General features: G+C 33.0%; 1 long non-coding RNA gene across 2 annotated transcripts in view; it reads left to right on the forward strand.

Annotated features, from left to right (window-relative positions):
• Positions 1 to 4,045: 4,045 nt before the first annotated feature.
• Positions 4,046 to 27,772, forward strand: part of LOC127526118 (uncharacterized) — a 72,589-nt gene continuing 48,862 nt past the window's right edge. The window contains exons 1-2 of one of the 2 annotated variants that reach the window (XR_007933736.1): positions 4,218 to 4,754; positions 27,040 to 27,122. This is a non-coding gene — a long non-coding RNA (uncharacterized LOC127526118). Of the gene's footprint in view, positions 4,755 to 27,039; positions 27,123 to 27,772 lie in introns of both variants that reach the window. The other variant, XR_007933737.1, reaches the window with a different exon arrangement.

Genomic DNA, 27,772 nt, shown 5'->3' on the forward strand with positions numbered 1-27,772 from the left:
TTAGTTGTTTACTTCGTGAGATCATATTTTCAGTAATTACCACATACTGGTGTACTGCATGGTTTCCATGTGTCTAATGCAGACTATGAATAAAATGAAGAAAAAAGTTACTCTTGTTGACCTCAGCTGCTTCTTGGATACAACAATAAACTTCAAGAAAGGGAATTTGTTTGAGGAAAAAAGTTGATCCAATATCTAATTCACACTGCTTTATTTCTGCGTTTTTCGTATTTTAGGGTTATACTGTACTTACATTTTTACTGATTAGGGAGTATGGATCAGGACCATGGACAGCAGAACCGATCAAACGCCTATTTGCTGCTACAGTATTTGTTAACGTTTTAGGTTAAGTACTAAAATATTAACTCATGTACCTACAGTATAAATTTAATTTAATTTAAATGTAAAAATGTTTTATTTCAAGTTACTACATTTTCCAAATATTAAATGGTATAAGTTTCAACTTTTGAAACGAAAAGCAAGTGAAAATAAGCCAAACTTTTATTTTTTTCTAAATTGATTATAAAATAATACAAGATGAGCCTCAAGAAAACATCTGATTTATTCAATCTCACTTTATCATTTTTAAACCGGTTGCCTCTTTAAATAAAATGCATCTCCCCATCTTGCTACACTGGTAATATTTTTCTGTTTAAATTTTATAAAATGTTACTTATTATATATAAAAGCTAGAATATTTTACATTATATAATGATTCGCTGGTTCAGATTTAATTGTGGTGAAATCTTCAGGAAACAGTACATTACTCAAGATATGAATTAATGATTTTAAGGAACTTAATATTTCCAAGTCCATTACGGATTCGTATAACATTATTAACTAAGGCTCTCACACTATATTTACACAACTGTGATAACAACAGCTAAAAACAACACTCATAATAATAATAATAATAATAATAATAATAATAATAATAATAATAATAATAATAATATGTAGCATTAAAAATGAATTAAACTTTTAGAAAAATACAGTAAGGATCCATTGATATTTAAGGTTTAGGCAAAACAATTGTAAATTACGAAGGTATAACATTACAGTTTTCTATGCAAGAATACCTCGGAAACTCATTTATAAATATTCACTTGTGCACAATATTAAGACTACCCATTACAACAAACGAGAATTAAAATAAAATATTGAAAAAATTGCTTGTGGCGAAATTGTGCGTTGCAAAATTAATATTTACAGTTTTGTGGATTCGAGGCTTGACTGCTTGAATGGGGATCACGAACTACTTGCGTAACTGAGAATAATTTAAATGTTTTTGGTTTTTTTTCATAATATATGGTGAAATGAGGATGATTGCGTCTAGACTGTTGGCTTTTGCCAGAAAAGGGAAAACGGCACTTTTAAATAGCAGCTGAACTTCTTTTATGCTGCGAATAAGCACTTGTACTTTCTGTATCACAAAACAGACTTATAAGACTAATCAAACTAATCGTACTTTTGATCTTTATGATTTACATCAGTTGAGTGAATGTAGTGGGAAGGAAAATGCAGCTTCCTTTACAAACGTGGATCAAATTAATAGGGCATAAGTTTCCCCTCACACAAATATATATTGCGTTAATTACTTTACTGCCGTTCACGTGTGTATTGTTGTTAAAATGTAATAATATTGTAATTAGAACAACTATGCATTCTGTGCATTAAGAAGCCACTTTAATTGGCGCATGAAACAAAAAAGAAATATAACGCATCCGGCAAAAATGTTTCTGATGAGGTTAAGAATATCTATTTCTTCTGTGTGTGTGTGTGTGTGTATATATATATATATATATATATATATATATATATATATATATATATATATATATATATATATATATATATATATATATATATATATATAAATATTTCGAAAGAACTGAAATTGAAAGATATCCTGCAATGAGCATATTGAATGCATATTTAAAGAATGGTAAAAGGGTGAAATTGAGTGTTAAGCTGCAAAGACAAAACCAAAACTTCAGTGTCAAAATAATGTTACTTCTAATAGACGAAACATTTCTGATTTTAGTACAGTTTATTTTTACTTACACATTTATTGTAATTCTTGCCTATAACTGTTTTAGGGAAAAAAATGAGAATCAAACAAAAAAAAACATGTGATGTGTTAGGAGCAATATAGTATGTTGCTGTAAAACAATTTTGTATTATTGTATATGAGCTCATATTGTTGTAAATACATAAAACATAAAGTGGTACATAATAAATACATACTCTTTGTATATAGTGGGTATGTGAGAGAGTTTAAGTGACCGGCTGGGTCAGTGAGGGCGTGAACGCATATGGGGGTAAGTGAATGGGAGACTGGATCAGGTAAGGAGCCAGTCTAGACTAGTTAATGGCAAATAAGAATTACGTTTTTATTAATTAGTCTTAAGAGAAAAGCAAGTAACCCAGTCTCGATATGTTCGGAAAATATTTCAAAAATGAATGAGACATTTCACTTGCAATAATAATTCTGTAGATAGATAGATAGATAGATAGATAGATAGATAGATAGATAGATAGATAGATAGATAGATAGATAGATAGATAATCAGCCTCAGCCACTGGTATCGAAGCATTAGCGTGCAATAAATGTAGAACGTACTCGACTATACTGAGTGAAACGAGACAAAATTCTACATTTCTTAGCCAAGGCATTGGCCATCGTATAAGAACGAATATATCGCAAAAGTCAGCGCCGTTTCATTTTTGTCATCTACATTAATACTTCATTGTACCCAAAGCAGTATGACTTTCGTGTTATAACCAGTATCAATGATGTTCAGTAGTAGGGGGAAACAAGGGCTGCCCTGAACGGTGTGTAAAATTAAATTGGGCTTATGAACTATAGGCCTTGTGTACATTTCCGATAAACGAGTCATCATGTAACGTCTAGGAATTTTGGCACATCACAGAGCATAATGGAAGATCTGCTTTAAAGCATGTTTAATATTAAAATTGAGCTTTCTCTCTCAACACATGCAACATCCGTGTTCCTGTTAAACTATAGCTCTACGTATATAATGTTTTAATTGCAGATATTTGAGGATCTTCATATGGAAAGAGCTGTTCACCTCTTAATGTATTTTTATTTACATCATCCACTAGTCCAAATGGGTCCGCAAATCAATCTGTCATGCTACTTCTATGTAAAAGCAACTTAGCGTTGCACATGTATAATTAGAAAATAGCAGTTTCATTAAATGTTCACTGTTTTTGCTAGGCCAGTGAAGCTATTAGAAATAGAAACTAAGAGACATCGTTATCTAAATATAAAATGAATATCAAATAATCTCATGGAATGGAAAAGACAATAAAAACATCAAACACTTCTTTAATGTCACGTTGCAAGTACAAATAAATGTAAGCCTTCCTTGTCTTCATGCTCAGCAAAAGCCCTCTCACAACAGCAGATTAAAACACAAGTTTTAGGTCCAAGCCACCGACCCCCCAATCCCCCCTACCCCCGTTCCAGTTCTGTTGTGGACAGACATTACTGTCTCACAGAAGAAAATCTACAGGCCTAGACAGTTTGAGTACAAAGATGTTTTTATTTAAATTTGTTTAGAGTTTAGTGGATTTGCATGAAAATGTGTGAGAAAGACTGGCTTCAATGACCTCATCCCCAGCTGCCATTAAGGTTTAATTAACTATTGAATAGCAGCAATGGGGGAACAGACAGGGAAAGTGAATTGAATCGAGCCTCCAGCCTGTGCCTTAGTCTGTGAGAAACTGAACAGGGAGACAAATTATACATCGGGGGCTCAAGTGCAGTGGAATCCAGAAACAAGAGCAACTGCAAAATTGTTAACACGCGTGCTTTCACACGCACCCACGCACACACGTGTGGATACACACGCACACGTGTGTCTATCTATCTATCTATCTATCTATCTATCTATCTATCTATCTATCTATCTATCTATCTATCATGCTGAAAGAAAAAATAAGTGCCAAAATCAAGAGTAAGAATAATAATAAATATATTATGGCAATACTGATTGCAATATCACACTCACCTTTTTTTGATGGTAATATACTCTTTATACTCATGCACTTATTAAAAGGACGATTCCGAAATTCTGTGACAGCCCAATTGAACAATTAATATTTACAAGGACATTTTCGAATAAATTAGCACAAAAATGTAACATTTATCAAACATGCACATAAAGGGTATTTTGGGGAGCGTAGTTGTTTAACGTGTGTTTCTTTTAAAGTGAGTAAAGCTGGTAAAAGTTGCTGGATTTGTCTGTGAGCTGAACTCGCTGTCCATTACAGACCCCTTTGTTTCGCCTTAACAATTGCTCTTTATTCCCGTGCTGTACTTGGCATCGTTTAGCTGCCTGACTCCAAACTTAACCACCCCGGTTCTTCTACTTAAAGCACTCAAATTGCCCTCTTCTACAAATATATTGTCAAAGAGATGGACTTCACCACATTCTGAAACAGCAAGACCAGGGGATTTTTTTTTTGTAGTCTGCTCAGTATTGCACGGCAACATCACTAGAGGATAAAGTGCTTCAATAAGAACTAAAGTGACGGACAAAAAAGTGTCGCACGTCTAACGCTCTGCCAATCAGACTTTTCTTCTTTTCTGAGCAACTCATATTGTTTAAGGTAAAGGAAAAAGACTGTATGCCCGACGATTTTAAAAAATGAGTTACAGAGTACATTTGGCTACTTAAGAAGAACGAGGTGATGTTTTGAATTTTTTGGAACCTGGGCATCCAAAGGTAGGAAACATTTACTTGGTATAGTGATACAGTTTGTTCAGAAACTTTCTACCAGTATCTGCAAGACGTCCGCTTAAACTGCGTTCTAGACTTCTGTTAAGTAGAGCTAGCTGTTCTTTCCTTTTTTTTTTTTTTTTTTTTGCATAAATCATTGGTCACTGGCGGTTGCTATTTGGTTTAGTGTCACACTTTGACCTAGGACAAACCTCTGGAGCTTGGTCTATTAGCTGGTGTCACAATACATCGCCTTAACGACACAATGACCTTACCACAAAGCAATTCACCCCATCAACTCAATCAGTAACCCCACAAGATTTCTTGTGTCACCGAACCATTTTGGATATACTGCTCTGCTTAAAAGACAAACAGCTGACATTGTTCAATCAATTGGTAATCCAGTTAATCGATCATTATTCTCATTGAGTTTTGGTTTTTGGAACAAAGAATAAGGGGCAAAGATCAAAGGAAGGCATTTTTTTGAGGCAGGAACGGAAAAGTGGTTATGTGTTTGCAGTGATCCTTCCCAAAGTTGTTATTGTTTTTGCCATGCCTTTAACCGTTTCGATTAATGTAGCAACTTCAGTTAATATTTTTTACAATTATTGTTAGTAAAGCACTTATTATTATTATTATTATTGTAGCTGTTATTTTTGTTGTTTTGATTGCTGCTATTCTCTCTATTTTAATTATTTTCGAACATACTGCAGTTTTAGTAGATCGCCTCACGCTTTAATGCTTGAGAATAAAATAAGAAACCTAAAACTTATTTGTCACCTAAACGTGTTGATTGCATCTATACAATGTGTTTAAAGTACTAATTGTAACATCTAAAATGTTCATTGAAATGCAAAAAATAAACCGTTTAACTAATGTTAGTGAAAGAAAGAAAGAGGACTAAAAACCGTTCAAGTCAGAATACATATACAGTGTTAGCAGGTCGGAACAAAGTAATTATATACACGAAATAATGATACTTTTACTATACTGCATAATTAATAATACAAATACAATTTAAAATGGAATCTGGAATTATTTAAACAATCAGCCAACTATACAAACAAGCAAATACAAATAAACACATGTGCTGTTATTCAAACTAATAAAGGTCCACTGACAGCGAAGCCTGTCGGGTCACAGAGAGCAGCGACCTCTGTGTAAAAGGTTAGACAAATAATAGGGAACTTTAACTACCAATGATTATCTCCAAAGCAAGGGGCGTGAAAAAGGAAACTGGCAGCTTTTTTTTTTTTTTTTTTGTAATTGACATCACATCTATCAGTAAATCCAACATGCCTTAACTGCAAAGACAGTCTTAAAAGATTTGTACAGCTATATAAACCAATTCTGAAATCTCTTTAGACACCTGTATTCATTTTTGAATATTAAACGGATCTCTCTCTCTCTGTGTGTCTCTCTCTCGCCCCCTTTCATTCTCCTCCTCCCCCATTTTTCATTCCTCATTCTACACTCAATGCGGTCGTTAGTATTTTTTTTTTCCGGGAGCCATTTTGTTCCATGCCGAATCTAGCTCTCCAGGATTATGCGGTGTGAAATGTAATAACGGATTCTAAAATCTTAGGAAAATTCCTGTTATTCCCGAACCCGATAATAATCTTATTCATTTACGCTCGGAACAAAACAATAACAACTGTAACAACATTAGGAAAATCATTTTAATAACTTAATGGTTCACTTCATTCCCATGGGTAAAAATCAAAATATTACACAGAAGAAGGTAAAGGACGGGTTTTCCCTTTCATTTGCAAGATATACAGAATATGTAGCATAAAATAACCACCAGTCTCCCTGTCCGTCCTTTTATACGGTGTCAGACTACATGCAATAGAAAGAAGCTAAGGCAAACAGGGATTTGATGATTAGAGAAGGACAGACAGACAGACAGATAGATCCAACCATGATGAAGTTCTTTTCAGCTATTTCAGATATTAGTGTTTCAGTCAAAATGGCTCCTATATTTATACAGATTTATTTGGAGTTATTTCGGTGTAAGTTAATCACCGTTAAAACAGGATTCTAAGTGCTAACGTCATTGTCAAAATTGCACAGTGATTCTCACAGAAGATGTGCTAATACACCGCCAAGCTTACCAGAAATCTTTCTTACATATTCGTACTTAACCCTTCATAGTCGCAATCAAGCACTAAATAAGCAATTGTACAGTACATCGCTACACGGAATGTAAAAAAGGTCGAAATTTACTTGTTAATTGACTCGTTGCAGGCCAAACCATTTACATAATGGAGCGATGGCGCCATAGACACGCCGAATGCCTAATAAAATAACATGCAACGTGTGACTAATTGGAGCTTGCCTACAGTACATACATAATGGGTTTATTTTACAGTAAAATTAAAACATTACTTTTAATATGGTTATTCACTTGATTATCAAAATAATACACTTAATAAAGCAATATACAAACAGTTGCAAAATAGGCCCATCGCTTCAGAAGGGTAATGTAATCGTTCTACTGTTGTTTAAATAATAAAATTAAAATACAAACTATGCAGACTAAACAAGAATACTTTCAGTTTTACATTATCTTTAACTCACAGCTTAGGCTATTTTTTGTGCGTATGTGGTAAATATTTTATTGTGTGTATTCACTTTCCGGTATCTCTCTTTCAAAAATACAGTTTCTCTTTTTTAGACCCAATTTTATTAAATTATTATTATTATTATTATTGTGATTGTCAACCAAATTCATTCATTGAACCTGGCCCTGCTTCCTTGATTGTTAGTAAAGTTTATTTGAAAATATATTAGGCTAATTATCCAAAGGGACATACAGGTCTTAATACTAAAATCCCATATTAATGTTTTTCGAACGTTTTACGTTTCAGTCAAAGGTAATAAATTACAATATATAAAATAGACCTTTCACTTTATAAGTTCTGTCCATCAATACAGTAAATAATTCTGATAGGATAAAAATACACATTAAAGGGTAATCCACTTTAATTCACTGGAAGAATGAATCATTGCCTACTTAAGGAGCCGATAAGGACGGACCCCAATAGATACAGGTATGAAGGCTGCAGGTCCCGTGCAAGTATTAGCGTACTTTGTTTCTTGTGTGAAGTTTAAAAAGGGGGGTCGAGTAATACCTCCTTGTGTCTGACTCTGCCAAGGTTGGCGTCTGCTCCAGTGCTGGATTAAGCGGGGTTGAGGTTGTGTGTGTAAAAATAATTTTAAAAGTGTATTTTTATAATCACTTTATTGACTAACATTTTTTGACTATAGTGAAAGATACAAGCATCGGTCTAAATAATGGCAAAATGTGATTGTTTGAGCCATTGATGGCTTTTAAATAATTCTGTTTGCTTTGACGCAGGGGTCCCTTTACCTTGATGTTGTTATTTGTGCTCTGGGTAAATTCCTTAGTTAAACCATACTTTCATATTTCCATCTATTAAACATACCTAACTACCCCTATCTATTTCTTAGAACTGATGCTGAATGACGTTTCCTTTTTTTTTTTTTTTTTTTTTTTTAGTTTCTGAAAATTTATTGTTATTTATAAGTATTGTTAAAAGAAAGGTCGAAGAGTAGTACGAACCAAATCACATTATATGCGATACTATTCAACCAATGTCAACCGAAAGTAACATACTAATAGCAACACGAATAATTTTATAAAATTCTCTCCAGCAGTATTGATTTTTCTGTCTCTTATCACTTTCAGCGTTTTAAGCTGAGGTTTTATACTAATATCTTTTAAGTAATCTGCCATAGCTATAGATACATCGATTAAAGCTGCTAAAGCTGTTCCTCTTGTTATTCCGTTTAATAAATACAATAGGGTTGAAAGTTCTGCTATGATATCGTTAAAAGCCATATCGTTATCTGAATTTAATCTAAGTAACAAGTGGGAGAAACATTTACACAAAGCGGTAAGTGAATTACTGTAAGTGCTATTTTAAGAATATTAACGATTTCAGAACCGTATAGGTTACTGACACAACAGGGACCGAGAATCATCAACATCGTATACTGTGGTAAACTGTATTTCCTTGCAAGGATTAAACAAACCTCGACCCCGCCTTCCTTGTAATCAGCTCATATTCATTAAAGAGAAATGGCCTGTAATGCTAACTAGACAAGACAAATATCCTATGCGTTTGCAATAAATGCCACCCTTTCATTAACTCTCTCAATGCCGCACCTGTTTTCGCTGTAAAGTGTCTATGGATTTCGTCATCGTGTTACACACCTGTCAGTGGAAACACAGGTCTGGTGAATAACTGAAAGAGTGCTTAAACAGCGCTTAGCTCAGTGGCAAGTCTGCCAGCCAGAGCATTTACGTTTATATGACACTTAAACCGCATTGCCGGCTTGTTTTGCTAGAGTGGTCCTGGTGTGCAATTTATACTCGGCTTATTGTCTTATTCAATCAAATCAGGTTTCCTATTGAAGCAGCTTTGCAGATACGAAAAGACACAGAGTTCTTCAAATCAATGTTTATTCTTTATACCTTCCATTGAAAAAAAAGGAATGTAATTAGTTTTCTGTCTGAAGTGAATGGATCTTACGAAGTGTTGTTTTGTCAGCTGATATACATATATATATTTTTTTCATATTGCTTTTTGGCTATGAATCAACAACTCAAATGAACGTGTATCTGCGCAGAGATTAACTATTATGAAAACGCTACCAGGTTAAGTGTTTGAAACTCCCACCAGAATTAAAAATAAAATAAAAAAAAAACCTCTTACAGTTGATCTAAATACAGACACGCCTTATTATTTAGAACAGCATATTTTACAATAGTATTGTAGTGTTAGTTTTTTCTGGTAAGAATATATATATATATATATATATATATATATATATATATATATATATATATATATATATATATATATATATATATATATATATATATATATATAATATGCATGTTATATGGCACATGCACCCCAACTTGTTTTATTGAGCTGTCTGAAATAGCTTATCGATTGGTTGCATTACAAGAACATCAATCTGGTTGGCTGTATCTATTGGGCGTGTTTATTTATTAATACATATAGTAGTTCATTATTTTTAAAAGGACTTGTTTTCGCAGGGCATTCTAAAGTGAGAAATAAAAATTTCTTAGTGTGCACACACAAAAAACAAACTCATTAGTTTGATTTACATGAAAGCTTGCAAAATGTTTAAAAGCATTTCATATACATCTGCTATAAGAGTAAAGAGTAAGTATGTTTGAGTGAAAAAGTGTTTTGTTTTTTTTTATCAATGCAGATCTTTGTAGTACAACTGAATTTGTGAACAGAAGCATTTTTCAGTAGCAAATATATAGTATCTGAAATGTTTACCTTTTGCTATGTGATTCTACTCTTGCTTGTGCAGTCCCGTCAGTAAATGGCATCGGGTGCTAAACACGCTAGTTAATGGCTTATCTTTTTCCAAACGTTTTAAAGATGTGAATAGTGCCATAAACAGAACAGTTAAACTATTTGGGGGTTATTGATTCTCCATTTATGTTCCTTTCTAGAGTTACTAGTCTGAAACCCAACTGGCTTGATTATTGTTAATTGAATTGTGTATTTATTTTTAGTTTTGAATGAAATAGATCGTGGCCTGGAAAGGGACAGGAGCAGGTACAGTAAATGAAATGGAGAAAAGAATGAATGAATGAATGGGGACCTCCATGTTCGTAATAGGATTTATTTTATTAGGAGATTCATTTTAATTCAGCATCCAAAAAAAAAAAGATCTGCTTGTGACTGAATGTCAGCAATGTAATAATTCCACTAATGCCACTAATGGTAATTTCACAAAGGCTAAGAAAGGTAAATCTAAACATCAATATCATACAGCAACATTGGATAAGTCTTCTAATTCAATCTTTCAAACCTCTTTATCTTGCATTGTGTTCATAGCCACCGCATGCATGTATACACGGCACATGTGATTGTATGTGATTCCAGTCATATAATCAAAGTTTCACAATTTTTGCATTCGCTCAGAAGACACGAGAAGAAGCTTTTGAAGACAAATGGAGGAACTGATTTGCTAAAGAATAAAAAGTTTACTGCAGCTGCATAGACGTCGTTTGCTTAAAAGTGAAACGCTAAACCATACAGGAAAAGTAACATTGTTGTATATGCGCCATGTTTTGCGTTCACAAATAACACACATGTTACAATATGTATCCACATACACAAACTCTGAAGGCATATTGACATAAAATTGAAGTGAGAAGATTATAAAGCAAGCACACAAGTAAATGAACTCAGTCTGAAACAATGCTTTCTTTTGAACTTTGTGTATTACTTATGCAGACACCTTATATTTTTCAGCACACAATGCACAATACAACACTGATTAAATAATCCAAGTAAATACATATGGTAAATGATATCTTCATAGATTATTATTGTGACTGCACAAAAACAAAAAGGGTTTACTCACCTCTTACTTAATAACGAGCTGTAATCTTTTGTACTTTAAAAAAGTAAATAATTAAACATTTTCATTGTTGTTAGTTATCAAATATGGTTTTGAATGTTTTTTTTCTGTTCATTTAAACAAGATTACATGGAATTGACTTCTAACGGTGGCCATGAATAATGGATGAGTTTGACAATATGACTTTATGGCTTGCTATTATTTACTTCTTCAGGAAGGGTCAACCATTATTGTTAAAGTAGTGAAGAAAATAAAAAAAATGGAGTCTCTTGTCAATGTTTTAACACGATTATGACGTCCGTCATCACCCTTTATCTTTCACTTTCTGACTGTTTAGGAAATACCCAACAAGCCAACTCAAAGCACCAGGTCATGGCCAAGGTTAGCAGGGTTGGGGCTTTCAGGTCAAATACAGAGGAATGGAAGGAATGCGGAATGGCATGTGCAAGGCAAACGAAAAGACGTCACCTCCCGTTTTAGGACGTGGTGGTCTGTTTTCTTGCCCCCAAGTCATTGTAAGACGGAAAGATAAAATAAGTTTTCAGTATCATATAGCAACCTGTTGGATGTGTGCTGGCGTGTAAACATTTATTTGGTGTCTTATTGAAGGGTTAATTTTTGTATTGTATATTATACAATTCAATGAAATCAGAACATTTTTTAACACCTTGTTTTCTGCTTTCCTTAAGAAAGAAATATAGGACTGTAATGTTGATCAATATTGTGGACTTAATAATAGTAGCGGTCTATAACAGCAAAAACGTTTACTTTATAATTAATGTTTGTATGCATTTACGAATGTTCACATTGATAATCATAAATAAGACAAATGATGGTACTATTGCAGAGACACATTTGTCGTTTGAATGTGTTGTGATGGTTATATAATTACTAAATTTGAGAATAAGAAAACGGTGTGATACTTGAAGGAGTTCAAAAGTTATATATGTTTTCCTAGGATTAGAGAAGGACAACACTCTTTAAAATGAAATTAACGAAAGAAACTGTCTTGGTGGGACATATGCATAGAGAAAGCTATTTTTCTTTACTTTTTGATTGATTTTGGTTTAACACATACTTCCGCGAAAAAAAGAACAGATATGAAGCACACGGTTTTGTAGCATTATACCAATATTTAAATCTTTACCGAAAATTATTTAGTTTTTTTTTTAATTATGTGATATTTAAAGTGGTTATTTTTTATCTTTAATTTTATTTAACACTGATTTATTACATGAAAGCTATAAAACGGGACTTGCACGTTTTCAGCATTCACATGTACGTTTTAATTTATTCCAGTAAGTTGAGCATTATGACTGTGAATTGAAATAAATGGATTTCTCACAAGTTAGCCTTCACTTCTTTTGAGCAGCACAACAAAAACAGCAACATTCAATGTAAAGTGTCCCCAGTTGTGAAAGTGTTCGATTGTATCATTTAATTCAATATTAACTAATCTCTGCTATCAGCTGCTCTTGTTTCATGTTACATCTTTAACGGATGTCAAAGGTTACTGCAGCGCGTTTTAATAATATCATTTTGTTCTTCTGTTTTCAAATCTTGCTCTTGTTAATTTCAAACTTGACAACTAATTAAATTAAAATACTTAAAATGCTAGTATGGACTGTAAATAAATTAAAAGGTATCACGGAAATATTCTTTCATTTTTATAAAGAAAAAGCCGTAATTAATGTGAATAAATGCATACATAACAGGTAGAATATGAAGTGACATGACACTTTCTGCTGTATGCTTGATGCTGATTGTAGGTGTGTGGCTTCATACTGAAGAACGATCGCTTCTTTTAATTCATTTTCCCTGCTGCTTTTTCAGCTTGTCACGCTGAGATGAGCCATAGTAATTGTAGGGAATCCTATTCAAGTTCAGTATCAAGAACGAGAAAAAAGAAGAAAAAAAGTTCCTATTGCAAAGACAACAGATTCGTAACAGAACATGAGTAAGCACATTTTCAGTTTAACCAAATAAAACATATGGATACATTTTACTCTAATTCCTGAGGGAGAATGACATGAAGAAAAATATACCTGCCCTGAAGATAATACAAATACAGTAAATCTACTAAAGAAGATTTCATATTTAAATTTCAAAGGTATGAGTGTATAAATCGGTCACAGAAAAGGTCAACATGTTTTTATTACAGAAACATATAATGTTTTCCAAAATATAAAGTATACATTAGGGTGCATGTATTCGCATTAAGTTTATCACTTTAATCTTTTATCACAGTGAAAAATCAACTCACACACCTAAAACAAAAAAACATTTACTAAATGTACACCTTCAATGGCATGCATTTTATATACACACAAATGCAGTGCCTGCTTTTGAAAAGAGGAGCACGTTTTAGATTTTATCAATGAACAGCAAAGAAATCCAACTCTAAATTCAAAAAGCGAAATGGTCCACCTCGTGGAAAGCTGGTAAAATGAGAGTACGTGGAAAAATGGAGTCCTAATTTCACAGGCATCATTATAGTTGCTCCTTGAATGAAAGCAGACAGACTGCAATTAGCTATAGAGCTACTCTCCTTGCAAACAGAGAGGACGGGATTATTGCAGAATCATTTATATCTTCCAGGCCAGTAAGCATTAGAGTCTGTATTATATGTTAGCATAAGAATAGAAACAGGCCCTGTGAACTTCTCCGACCTATTGACCCCTCTCCCCAGAAATGAATAGCACCACTTTCAGGCTCCCCAGCCTCTCCAACAGGCTTGAACCATGCCTAAATTCCTAATCATGGTAATTTAATATATCTTAAGCCCCTAGCTGCTTTAGTTTAGCTCCTCTATAGTTTGTTTTAGGCATTCAGTTCTTCTCACCCCATCATTAGTGCTCCTTATTTGGTGAATTTAAGGGGCTGCTATGAGACTACAAGTCCCTTTTCATCACCTAAATAAGCTGTGCTTCTATGTAATTAGAATGGTTTTCTCCAACTATTGAGCCTTTTCAATATTAAAAAGAAAAAAAAAAAGAGAACTTACATGGAGGACTATTCATAGATTTGAAGACAACTTTATGAAAAATATTTTTTTTTTCAAATGTTTAGAGCCTAAATACTCCTACATATGTGTGTGCAAGCTCAAAAAAATTCACACTTGTATAGACGTTATTTTTCTAGCAATGTAAAATTTATACCATATTACTACCCCGCACAGAAGCATAAATAAGAAAACTATGGCAGAAATTCACTTTTATTTGAGTAGTTTAACAATGTTAGAATGAAGGTTGTAGAATTGCTTATCGATCATTCTGTAATATATATATATATATATATATTTTCTGCTGGACGCTTAATGTATGGTTGTAGTATATGCAGTATGTTTGGTCATTGTTTATCAATATAAAGTATTTAGATTGCCTTAATGTGTTAATTCTCAGTAACCTCTTTAAGCTCGTCCCAAATGCATATTTAATCACAAAGGAATTGACCCAGTGTTTATTTTAATCAAGATGTACATGTAGTTTTAAGTAAGCAAAACCTTAATTTTTACTGATGCCATATGCAGTTGTCAGAAAAACTAACAAAGCAATGCAATACAAGAATATAGAAAATTATTTACTTAAACTCCTTTCTTTTTTTTTTCTTGGATGCATACACTTAAACATTTTAAAACAGCTGACAGATTTATGAATAATATTCATATGCTCTCAACTTAAATCTTTACAAGATGTTAAGGGGAAGCTGTAAACAAAGTAGAAAACCATTTTTTGAAATTTTATGTGTATGTATGTATGTGTGTTTGTACACGTTTGTACATATGTATGCATATTTCATAGCAAATTCACTTCAACTTGTTTTACTCCTATCTATCTATCTATCTATCTATCTATCTATCTATCTATCTATCTATCTATCTATCTATCTATCTATCTATCTATCTATCTATCTATCTATCTATCTATCTATCTATCTATCTATCTATGTCTGCTGCAACAAACACCTGTAATTATTAACTATAACAAAAATAACTAAGTGCTAAAATAAAGGTTTATAGTGAAAAAACAACGAGTCTTAATTATTTGACAAACGTGAATAAGTATAATAGGTTCTTGTCAAAGAGAAAGCAATCCTTCGAGGACAAGAACATGTTAACAAGTTTCTGACTATACATTTTACACACCCTCACTTACACAATAAAAATGACTGCGGATAAACCTTTTGCTTTTTACGTTTCCCAAGAATTCGTCCCATTTGGCTCACACCATTGTAGTTGCATCTGCACTAGAAGTGGGAAAGGCGAAAATTACAAATTGCAAATGCTTATCAGAGCTGTGATTAAGAGCACTCGAAGTAGATTATTGTATTTTAAAGGCGGAACAAAAGGGGGCTCGGTTTACATTGATCAGGTAAGCGCGCACACTACATTCACACAGAGAAGATTCCTTTATTTCATTCTTGGAGGTCGTGTAGTTTTAATAAAACGTTCGAGATGAAAAAGAAGAAAAAGAGAAGAAGATAACTTTGTTTTAAACATTACTTTTTATTGTATTATATTATCATAATAATACAGCATCTTTGAATACATGTTTATTTGGGAGCCTAACTGCAAATGTAAATGAACAAACTATTGTGTAATTAGCGAGGATAATTGTGTATTCAGAAATTATCGCAAAACTAAAATAGAATGTCTTACCCAACTCTTAGAGCAGACATTAGATAAATTTAGACACGTTTACTTCTTTCATATTTTTCTCTGGAGGTCTGACTCTCACAAAGATTGTTTGTGAAGTTAAACACATTATGCATACTGAAACGTGCATAAAACATTTATACTACTGTGAATCTAAACTAAATTAAACGGATAATAAAATGTAGCATTACATTTTGTCATATATATTATCTGACAGGAGACACGCCTTCTGCAATAGTTTCTATATCAGTTGTAAGGAAAATGAAAATCACTTTTTTCATAGAATATTGAGTATTGGGTATATTATTTTAAGGAAATGTAAAAAATCAAAACAGGCAGATGTCAATCAAATTTAGCATAAAATAATTTGAATCAACAACTTTAAGTAATTTACTTAAACATAGAGTACTGCATTTACATTATGTAAAATATCATCTCTGTTATATGAAGCTTGATGTTTGATAGCTGGCAAAATAAACACACGTCTTAAAATGCAGCATGTCACTATCTTGCTTTAGGTATACCAAAAATCTTTATTATCTAAAGAAAAAAACTATGCACGAACAATTTCTTATCGGTAATATGCCACGCAAAACCTACAATCATACATATAAAATTCACTGCAGCAACAGATAGGGATTACCTGTGATCTTTAGGAAAACCTATAGGAAAAAAAATAATTGCAGTAATCGTAAATAAGATAATCTACTAAAAATGAACACATTTTTCCAAGAGAGTTAAACTTAACATTTTTACGATAAATATTTTATAAAATATAAGAAAACTGAACATTAATTTTTTTCATTAGAAAAAATCTACATACACGAATGCAACTCCCTAGAGAGTATACATAATGCAGTTTACAGTTTTTCTTTCTTTCTTTCTTTCTTTCTTTCTTTCTTTCTTTCTTTCTTTCTTTCTTTCTTTCTTTCTTTCTTCAGCCATCTTGCCCAGGTTCATAATTTCAGTAATATAACATGACATATAATAGGGCAGACGCTTGAAAACATTAGTCAAACCTTCTGAAAGTTCCAGTGTTAACATAAATTACAATTTTCATTAAAGAAGCTACAGTTGTACGTACGGCTTAATAAGATTAAATAAAGGAATGTGATTTTCGTAAAACTAGGAATAGAGAATCGTCTTCAAAGTGAAGGTCTTGGCTGCAGTTTCTTTCCTTTCAAATTTTCCTCGCAATCTGCTCACGTGCCTCGTCAAGTGGTGCTGAAAGAACAGCTCCTCGTGATTTGTGCATTCTTAAAGCACACGCTTCTTCTTCAGATTACTTTGTCTTTTGTATAACGTGTTCACTTTTACCAGAAAATCAACAGTTGGAGCGTAATTTAAGCGTCTATCAGCAAATATACATGACAGTAAGATTATACGTATATAAACTATCTGAATTGATCATATTTCCTAAAAGATAAACGCTGACATTTACTTTTACCCTACAGTGTCAGGTACAACATACATTTTTTACAAACACACACATATATAATGAATTTAAACACACATAAAAAAGATAGATGATGGGAGTTTTAACAACACTAACAGTAAGATATACTTCCAAATGCACTTTGTTATTTCTTGCAATTTTCGAAATTATATAAAGATATCTAATTGGCAGTTTCAGGTATACTGTACCGTATTAGTACTGAGACAGAGAGAGAGAGGGAGAGAGAGAGAGAGAGAGAGAGAGAGAGAGAGAGAGAGAGAGAGAGATTATCCATTTTAAGTTAAATAAAATTTGCACAATATTTTAGTATATACTTGACTGTGATTATCTCCTGTTTACAAAGATGTACATTTAACACATTGTTTTGTGATATTATGAAATCTTGTTTGCACAAATCTTATAGTAGTGTAAACAATGAGAGTCAAATTCACGACATTACAAAAATAGGTTAATTTAATTGCGGAAAATATGTAAACACTTTTTCGCTGATTTTTGTAAGCAATATTGAAATTTAAGATGCTTGTGGAATTATTATATTAATATTTTATGGCGAAAAGCACAGGCCATTTGTTAAAATGAACTGGAGACAACAAATCTTTAACAGAAATGAACCTTCTTTTTTAAAACTTTTTTGACAGATTAGCGTTGTTTATTCATTTTACATTTTACTTGACCTGAAGCAAAATATTGTGGTGAAATCATTTAATATCAAGGAGAAAAATGATCAAGTTTTGAACATCATAAGCTTCATAGCGAAAGATAGGAAGCAAAGAATGGAGAGGTGAAACATATATTTCACCAAGAAAAATGTAAGCAGGCAATACAGTACAATAACAGCTAAATAAACTATTAATTCTTGAGTGCACATCAACCTTTAAAAAGTGTATAAGTGACACGTTAAAGTGTTATTTTAACTTTATCAGTTCTTTTGTGTAATACTTGCATTAGTTGTAGTGATTCATAACAGATGAATGCAATGCCGTCTCCAAGCCCTACAACTGTTCACACAATCGATAATTGCACTTTCAACAATCTTAAAATGTAAATATATGATTAAAAACTTTAATAAAGAGATGCAAAAAAATCTTCTTTTCACTCACTATTATGAGTGCAGATGAATTATTCAAAAATGGAGGCTCGTCAGTCCCACACTAACCACCTCATCATTTGCAAGTTTAAAGTTAATGCGGAATGCGACATTAAACTAAACTGGCATGTAGAAAAAAAAACATTAGCTGGTGAGATAGTGACAGATTATAACAGTGGGTGCAAGAAAAAAAGAATCAGAAGTGGGAGGATTGAAATGCGGGACTTAAAAGATCTTATGAAAGGTTTGTTGTCATAAGAAGAAAGACACACGTGCGGTGATATCCATAGCAAGACACCTGACGGTACCGATAGTGTTAGCAACAACTGGGCAGGCCATTTGGGTAACTATTTCATAACCTGACGGCCATCCCCTGCCGCCATCACACCACACAAGAATCCCGCAATTCCTAAATTCCAACATGACGACACCAATCCCGCCCAGTGCCTTGTCGCCCCTTGAGGGGACTCTGGCTGAAGGAAGGAAATACTTCAGATGCGTTAAACGTGGTAGCTATAAGACTGGTACTGCACATTAAAGTAAATTACTTGCTTTGATGAAAACTATGACAAATCTTTTTTGAATAAATGGTGTTGAAAATGATCTAGAGGAAATTGCAAAAATTAAACTCAAAAGTACATCTGCAAGAAGGAGAACAGCATCAAAAAAAAAAAACAACATAGACAGTTATATTCAAAAGCAGAAGTAATGCACTTTTAATAAACAGAGTTTACGATGGATTACGTTTAAGAAGTGTAACCCACCTGACTCATCTTAAATTATATGGTGAAAATATAGCAGAGAATTATTGCTGCATTATACATTTACATTTTTAAAATGTATTTTTATTAATAATGCTGTCACTTAAAATCATTTATTTGCAAGCGACATAAGTAAAAGGTGCAAGCGGATGATATTTGATGACATACTTTTAAAACATTCATTCATGCTTTACCATGGTGTCCTTTTTCCATTTCAGAATTCCGAATTGCTGAACCTACCAGTAACGCCATTTTCAGTCATGCACACCGACACACAGACACACAAACAAAAACGGGCCATTTCTGGCTCGTCTATTAATAACTTCTGGAAGGTGCCAGAAAACTGGAAACAACCTGCGTGAGGATTGCAAGGACGTGCAAATGGACGATGACCTTTGACTCAGACCCTAAACTCAACAACTGTCTGCCAGGCATGCGTTTCTGCACCACTTTATTCCCCTAATGTTGATACTCGTCACTACATTTAATTTCCCATGTCCTCATAACTATTTGATTTATTCTTTCCTAAATAAAAAAAAACAAAACACGTTATATTATTTTTAAGGAGATTCAGCGCTGTAAACTCTGGACATACTGATGTCTGTTCTGGAGCGGTATAAGCATCACATGGCACTTTCATTATAGTTTAATTTCATCGTGATTCCTAAAGATTTAAGCATGTACGTTAAACCATCTACAAAATTAAAGTTACGGGTGAACTTATAATGGATCTTCTTCTTCTTTTGGCTGTTCCCGTTGCGATATATTTAAAACATATGTCCCTACTGAAGACTTAAGATCTGAAGAGTTTCGGCTGCATACAAACAACAACCTTTATTATATCTATATAGCAAAAACAAACAAAATAGAAAAGAATTCAGTATTTGAAACCAAACACTATCACACAAAATGTATAAGAAAAATTACCCCAAATGCCCCAAAATGATGCAATCGTTATGTTACTGTTTAAATAAACCCTGCACTCAATTTTTAGATACCCAGTCTAAAATAAAACAGTTCAAGTTAATGAAATAAAATAACGATTTTATGAAATGCTATGGCTTGCAGTAACTAAAATATTAATGTGTAAACATTCAATCTCAAACTATTCTGAGATATTAATATTGCAAATGTTTACATACTGCGTAAACACTTTAGAGCAGAATAAATATACAGTACATGCATTTCATTCTTTTTTAAAAATAAGGTTCCGGTAAAACTGTTGTACTTGTAAGGTGTATTACAGTTAATGTTTGCTTGTAGGAAGTAGCAACATAAAAGATAAGATTACACTCAATAAACGTACAAAACGTTTGAGATATTAGGGAATATGCGGTTTATACTGTATAGACTTGTATTACACGTTTATTAATATCATTTATGTGCACGTCATACCTCTGTTTCGTTTGTTGTATTTGCCCCATTTTTTTGACACCCATTGAACACCCAACCTATCTGGAAGGGGGTTCTCTCCCTCTAAAATCGCCTTTCTCAAGATTTCTTCCATTTTGTCCCCCTACAAGTCTTTTTTTCAAGGCCGCGGGGCTGTCAACAAACAGGGCCTGTTAAAGCCCATTGCTGCATTTCTTGTGTGATTTTAGACTATATAAGAAATATATTGTTGTTGTATACATTTCTTGACATTCAATAATTTAAAGACGTGTAGCTACACAGACTATAATATAACATAACATTTAAACGTAAAATATCATTTGCGATATATAGTGACAAAGTACTCCGCGCTGCTGTCTCACAGTCCTATAGAATCCCGTACTGCAGGCTCAGGCACGTCCAAAGATGGCAAGAGCCTGACGTTCAAGTCGGTTATCTCCAGGTTTTCCGGTTAAATTCTACACCCCAAAGACGTGAAGCAAAGGTTGTTTGTGGACTTAAAATGGTAACTATATGAATAGACTGTAAGTGAGCAAGTGTCCGGAGATGGAAGGAGGTGATATCCAGAGCTTATTTTTGATAGCCAATACAGGCGGGATAAGCTTTTAGCCACTGCAAACGAGCGCTGGAAAAAAAAAAAAAACAGGTTCGAGTAAATGCTGACACTTATTCTTTGGCACTCGTTATATAGTTATAACGTAAAGTCAATACAAGTCTAACGTAACTCCTCTGTATGCCTTATATACATATATACATATCTTAGTATGTAATTTACGAGAACATAAATTGCATCCATAACTTTACAAGTATATTTTAAAATGTAACTCTACATGCATAATTTAATTTTACCAAGCATTTTTTCCTAATTCAGTCAATTTATTTCGATATATAAAATATTAGTTATCGTGATTTCGATTAAATAGAAATTTTGTAGAGCACGCGAATATGATTTTATTGACCATTAAACTGATTTTCGAGGTATGCTTGCTTTTAAACAGTGATAAGAAAGTCAGCATTATCTTTAATAGTACTAAAAGCGAATGCATGTTTAATTTACTACCCCATCATTTCATTTAAAGTTTACTTGAGAACGAAAACATTTTGCTGAAAACACTATTTGCTGTGTTTTTGTTGGGAACTTAAAACGATCTGCTATCTGAATTTGCGTCTATTCCGTTGTCAATTAACATTTAAAATCATTTTTTAACTAAATACAAATAACTATAACACCTATGTAAGTATCCTTGTCATAAAATGTGCCACCAATGTGTTTATAATTCTTTATCAATCTATCTTTCACAATTTTTTAAAAGTTCGATTTCTTCCAAATTATTAAAAACAGCTGTTAAGGAAAGCAAACTGTGTTAAAAAAGTATTTAGAGATTTAAATATTGTAAGAAAATTGTCTTCTGTCGTATAATAACGGCTAAGTTAGTTAATTTAATCGAGATAAAAACGTATTAAGCATTACGACTACACGATCATTCCATCAGCAGCAAATAAAAAGCGCTGTCCATAAACCCGGTGCTGAAGAGAATCGATAGCAGGCTCGCCATTTTTAACGAAGTTCTACTATGTTTAAGAAAATTAAGAAAACCGTTACATTTCATAGAAATATTGACAAATAAAAGATTAGACTTCTAAATGGTTGTTAAATAGTTTTAACTAAGTTCTTTCTAAACTGTATTCTGTATTGAGTAGTTCTCTTTCTTTCTTTCTTTCTTTCTTTCTTTCTTTCTTTCTTTCTTTCTTTCTTTCTTTCTTTCTTTCTTTCTTTCTTTCTTTCTTTCTTTCTTTCTTTCTTTCTTTCTTTCTTTCTTTCTGCACCTTCAAGCAACTTTTGGTTTAAGTATTGCATGGAATGTGGTACTTTAATTCTGTAGTAAAATTTTAGATCTAGACTTGCTCTCAAGCACACAGACACATAAAAGAAGAAGTTTCTCTCAGTGTACTTCCATTCTGCAATTTTAAATACCCATTTTCTCGGTCATGATCAGTGAGAGTCGATTTTGATTTTCCACGGAGATTTGTTCAAGGCATGAGTCAGACTTGGCTGAGATGCCAGTTCTTAGAAGGGTACCCTCGCTGACGAGGACATGTTCATTTACACCTGGCCAATTTACTGACCCCAATCACTATTACAGCATGCGTGAGGAAGCTGTAGAAGGCACATAGCTAAAAATTAAACAGAAATTAAAAAGCTGGGAGTTGGCACCACGACCTGCAGTGACAAGCTTCTGACTATGTGTTTTATGCTAAGTTTAAAAATATGGTGTACATTTGCTTTTATTTAGCTCAATCATATTATTGTCTGACCATTTAAAGTGTTTCATGCAAAGGATGCAAATGGATGTTTTTTGAGAGGAAATCATCTTTGTACGCTTCATTAAAATTGCGTTATGATTAAAATAAATACTTTAGTCTGCTGTCAGTTGGCTAATGCATCAAGGACAGCTTCAAACAATGTAGTTTCTGATGCCATTAACACATATATCTATAAATCTCTTCAAATGCGTGGGCTGCAGGAATTGTTTTTCGTGATGGACTATAGGTTGTGGTAATGTGCTGCAATTCAGACTTGCTGCCACATTCCTCCTTGCTAATTAAATATGGTTGCCTTACTGAGGTCATTGTCTTGGTAACAATTAGGGTAATGTCAAGTAGTAATGAAAAGGCCCCTGTTGGTTTAATTTAAACGAATTGGTCAATGATATTTTTAAGCCTCTTCAGTGAATGTGTAAAATTTAATGTGAACTTTAAAGAGAAAATAGTCAAGTGTAATAAATAATTTCACTTGCAGTTTTTTTTTTTCAAAATCACATTGTAAATCTACGCTTTACAATGTAAATCTAAACACTCAATAACCTTAGCCTATTTCAGCTTAACTTTGAAACATTAATGAGCACAAAGTAATGATGGAGACAAATGTTTAGATAACCCCACTAAAATGTACACTTCAAATGGACATTCAAACAACAGTTGTATTATACAGTATTAACATGAACACCTATTACAATTAAATCATAAGCTCTTACAAAAAAAAGAAAAGCATTTTTGATAGACTTGTAATAAGAATAATTTGTGCTTCCCTTTGGTAAAGATTCTGTTGTTGCAAAGATAGTCTTCACCGATGCACAAACAAGAAATGGTGGATGGAAGTTTGCTTTTCAACCTTTATTTTTTAAATTTTATTTTCTAATTATTGTACTATACATTACCTGTGGTTTATTTATTTTGAATTGTGCTGCAACAAGTACAAACATGGATAAAGACAAGTCAGTGAGGAATGTACTGTATTCCCTTTAAATAAGGACAAACGTTATATTCAAGCAGTCATGACAGCAGCAGGCAGAACTTCTGCCTCTTCTTTCAAACTGAATGGTTAGGTCTCATTATCTGATGTCATCTTAAACGTATTTAAAATATAATCACAGTAAAGCTGTCATAAGCATGATGTGTCAGGTTCATAAAACAGGATGCATATTTAAATTAAGTTATTAATATTTGAACTGATTTGTTTCAGCAAACGATATCCAGATTTCAAAGTGTAGAGTTCATTATAATGCTGCCAGATAAGATTCCTCCTATAACTTTCTGCAATGAAGATACTCGGCACCACTTACTGTCAAGACATCCAGTGGTGACAGAAAAAAAATGCAAATGAATTTCTATGAGAATTTGGTTTAAAGCATCTTTTAAAATCTGGATATGGTTAAATCTAGCAAATTGTGAGATGGCTGTGCATCACAGTCTTGGATCTGAATAGATGTCTCTCCATGTGAAATTGTATTCTTCGTCCTGCTTTCGTAGTCTTTTATCTGGACACTCTGCACAGTTTTCCTGCAGGATGTACAAATGAGGCTGTTAGCTTATTGTACATTGGCCTTGCCCAGCATGCATGTACAGGATGGGCATAAGTGGGCACTACAATGGGCTCATCTCCCATTCATGGTTGATTTTGGCCATGTGTCTGATGCTGCTGGAGGACCTTCAATTGGATTACATAATTTGATACTATTATGTTATTAAATTTAAATGTTTGGTTATAAGTAAGTATTTCGATGTCTTAAACATAAGGAATCTACTGGAAATTTTCATCAATTGCAATTTACATCAGAGTGATCAACACGATCATTTTGATAATTAGAAACTAATGGTGACAGCAGTATTTTATTACAGGTGATAATAAAACAAACAAAAAGATTAACATTTTATTATTAGACGGTTACAAAATGACGCCTGTTCTTGTTGCTTTCCCAGCATGACAACTGTAAGCAGGAAAATACATTCGGCTAAAATTACTGACCCTGTTACTCATCGACAAGCACGTTGAAGTGACATCCACAGCACTCTGTGTGACAATGACAATGACAAAAATATGTGAGGTATGAAGTACAAACATTACCAATTACAGCAACAAAAACACTGCATTTCATTAAGATTTGCAGATGAATACTTCAAAATATTCAGTAAAGAGCTAATGCAAAGACTTGTTTAGAGCAATGTTAATAAATCATAATTAATGTATAATTTAGATAATAGTTATCAGTAATTTATTATTTATGTCTTTTTTTTCTTTCAAGTGCAAGTCAAGAGGTGAAAGTGATTACCATTTTTAATTTAACAGAGATCAAAATTCAGTTTTGTTAGATGACCTCAATATAATGAATTTTCTTTTTCTTTTTCTCGTAATCTTCATATTATTTCACAAAATGTCTTTAACAATTTCTAGTTTCCTGATAACAAAACAAACCCATTTCAAAGAACCCATTAACTTCCCAAACATTATACGTACCAACTTCACAACCTAAAAGGTTATTCTGATGACAAAAGGCACAAGACGTCTCGTCATTCTAAATTGGGTGCTGGCCTCTTGTGCTTTAAGGTACTTCTAAATTTCAACTTTCAATCGAACTGCTTGTAAACATTGACATGAAACTGCTGCAGCTAGAAGATGACATAGTGAACATTAAAAACGCATGTAAGTGATATTATTTATACAGGCTGCTTTTGTTGTACTTGGTTGCTAAAGAGTCATTTTTATTAATATGACACTGGGAAGCAGTTAGGTCCTTTTTAATTTCAAGCAAAAAGATAAATTATAATGATAGAAGAAAATAGAAATTACTTGATGTTTTCAGAAGCTCAGATATAACAAATTGCCTGTTCTTCATTGTGGATGGATAATATAAAAATATATCCTTTGAAAGTAAATAATTCAAAGTAAGAGACCCTGTATTCACAAAATATTGCTATGAATGTGGCATCTTTTTTTTTTTCAATTTCCGAAATTTTCATTTCTAAAATGTCATACCGTTTAACACGTGTGCAGACTGAAATGCCATGTTACTGTACAGAACTAGCTTTCTATATCTGTGCCTTCTAAATAACTTGATAAAGTTACATTTTCTGACATATTAAAAAAAACAAACAATTACTATACATAATAAAGTAGCATTGCTGTTTTCTATTACACTATTCAGTATTGCAGATGTTCCTGATTTCTCTCAATAATAAATGACTATGCTATCCATTCAGTAGGTATGAAGGGGTAGCCAGGTACCAGTATATCTAATTACACTTTAACTTAAAGGCTGGCATAGAAGCACCTCTGTGGCAGTGAGCAGTGCCAATCCAGGACATATACAGAATGGGTGTATATTATTTATTGTTTTTACGTCTGCTACCTGTATCTGAGGGTGCTCTTAGTAATAGATAAACAATGTACCTGTAAGACATGTATTTTATTTATTTTATGTAAGCATATTTAAAACATAATCATATTTGTGAATTTCCCATTGGGATTAATAAAGTATCTCTATCTATCTATCTATCTATCTATCTATCTATCTATCTATCTATCTATCTATCTATCTATCTATCTATCTATCTATCTATCTATCTATCTATCTATTTTCTTTAGATGCCCATTTCAGAGACAGAATGAATTCCTTAAGTTTCATTTGTTTATTAAAATAACAAATATTTAGACAAAAGAATTGCATTTTGGCTCATCATTTGGCCAATGACAGCTGCTAAAGAGAATAATTTTACTGTGTGTTTGTATCATACATTTCTCATTCTCCATTGCCTTTTCTGTTACTATATAGACAGACACACAAAATCATAATGAGAGACCAGAAAATGCTTGTAAACAATGATAATGTTAAGCAAGAGTACTAGACAACTTTTAATAGACTTTAGGATTGGATTGCCATAATTTCTGTCTTTCATCTAAGTTTGGAAGGTAATTATTCAAGTATAAAAGAAACCAACAGCAAAGCTAGTAGTTGATCATACCATATTTTATTTCCAAGAAACTTATGAATATAAATGAAGACAGAGTGAAAAATGATTGACAAAACATAAAGGTGACTAGACAAAGGAAGTACTTTTGGTATATTCTGTACCATAGCAGAGGGAGAGGCCTAAAACAGTGGAAAAATATGCAAAATCTTGAAGATGACCCATCTTTATTATGGTGAATTTTGCCTTTACAGGTTCACTGCGAGATGGATCTTATCCTGGCAGCTTTGGACACAAAACATGAATTTCACATGGACTGAATGCTAGGCCATCGCAGGTGATGCACATGTAATTGATGATACAAAAAGGAAATATCAATGTATTCTTGATATTTTAAATGGTCTTCCAACTGTGCTTGATATAAAAGATTCTATATGACTGATTGAAATAATAAAGGCAAAACAGCAATTGACAGCGGTCTTATGGAATGTGCCTGTACCGATATGAGAATTGTTAGACAAGTCCATTTAAAAATGCTGCATGTTATTTATGTATTGTTTGAGCAAAATGGATTTCAAAGGCTTGTAGGAGATGAAAAAGAGATTTGAAAAATCAATACTGATCTTGTTAGTCATGTTAAGGGTCACTGCCCATAAAGTAAATGAATAAAGGTATTTACTGCTCCTTTTGGTGTGAAAACATTTCATGATGTTGTGATAAATGTTGGATGTAGGATAGGAAAGTCAATGAGCAGCACAAATCTTTTCCCCCTTGTGTGTGTAGTGCGTTATAGTTGTCTACAAACATCTAAATGTAATCCATATGTAAGCATTAATCTTGCAATTTAGTTTGCAAACTGTTCTCTCTATTCCACTGCCATTTCATGGTAAAGTGACTGCTTAAGACATTTGGTACAAAGTAGGCTTTGTTAGGTAGCTTTCACCGTCAAGCCCACAAGAATTTAAGAAAGCACATTCACTGAAATCA

The sequence above is a fragment of the Erpetoichthys calabaricus genome, chromosome 17 (assembly GCF_900747795.2).
Source record: "Erpetoichthys calabaricus chromosome 17, fErpCal1.3, whole genome shotgun sequence".
In the NCBI taxonomy this organism is placed as follows: Eukaryota; Metazoa; Chordata; class Cladistia; order Polypteriformes; family Polypteridae; genus Erpetoichthys; species Erpetoichthys calabaricus.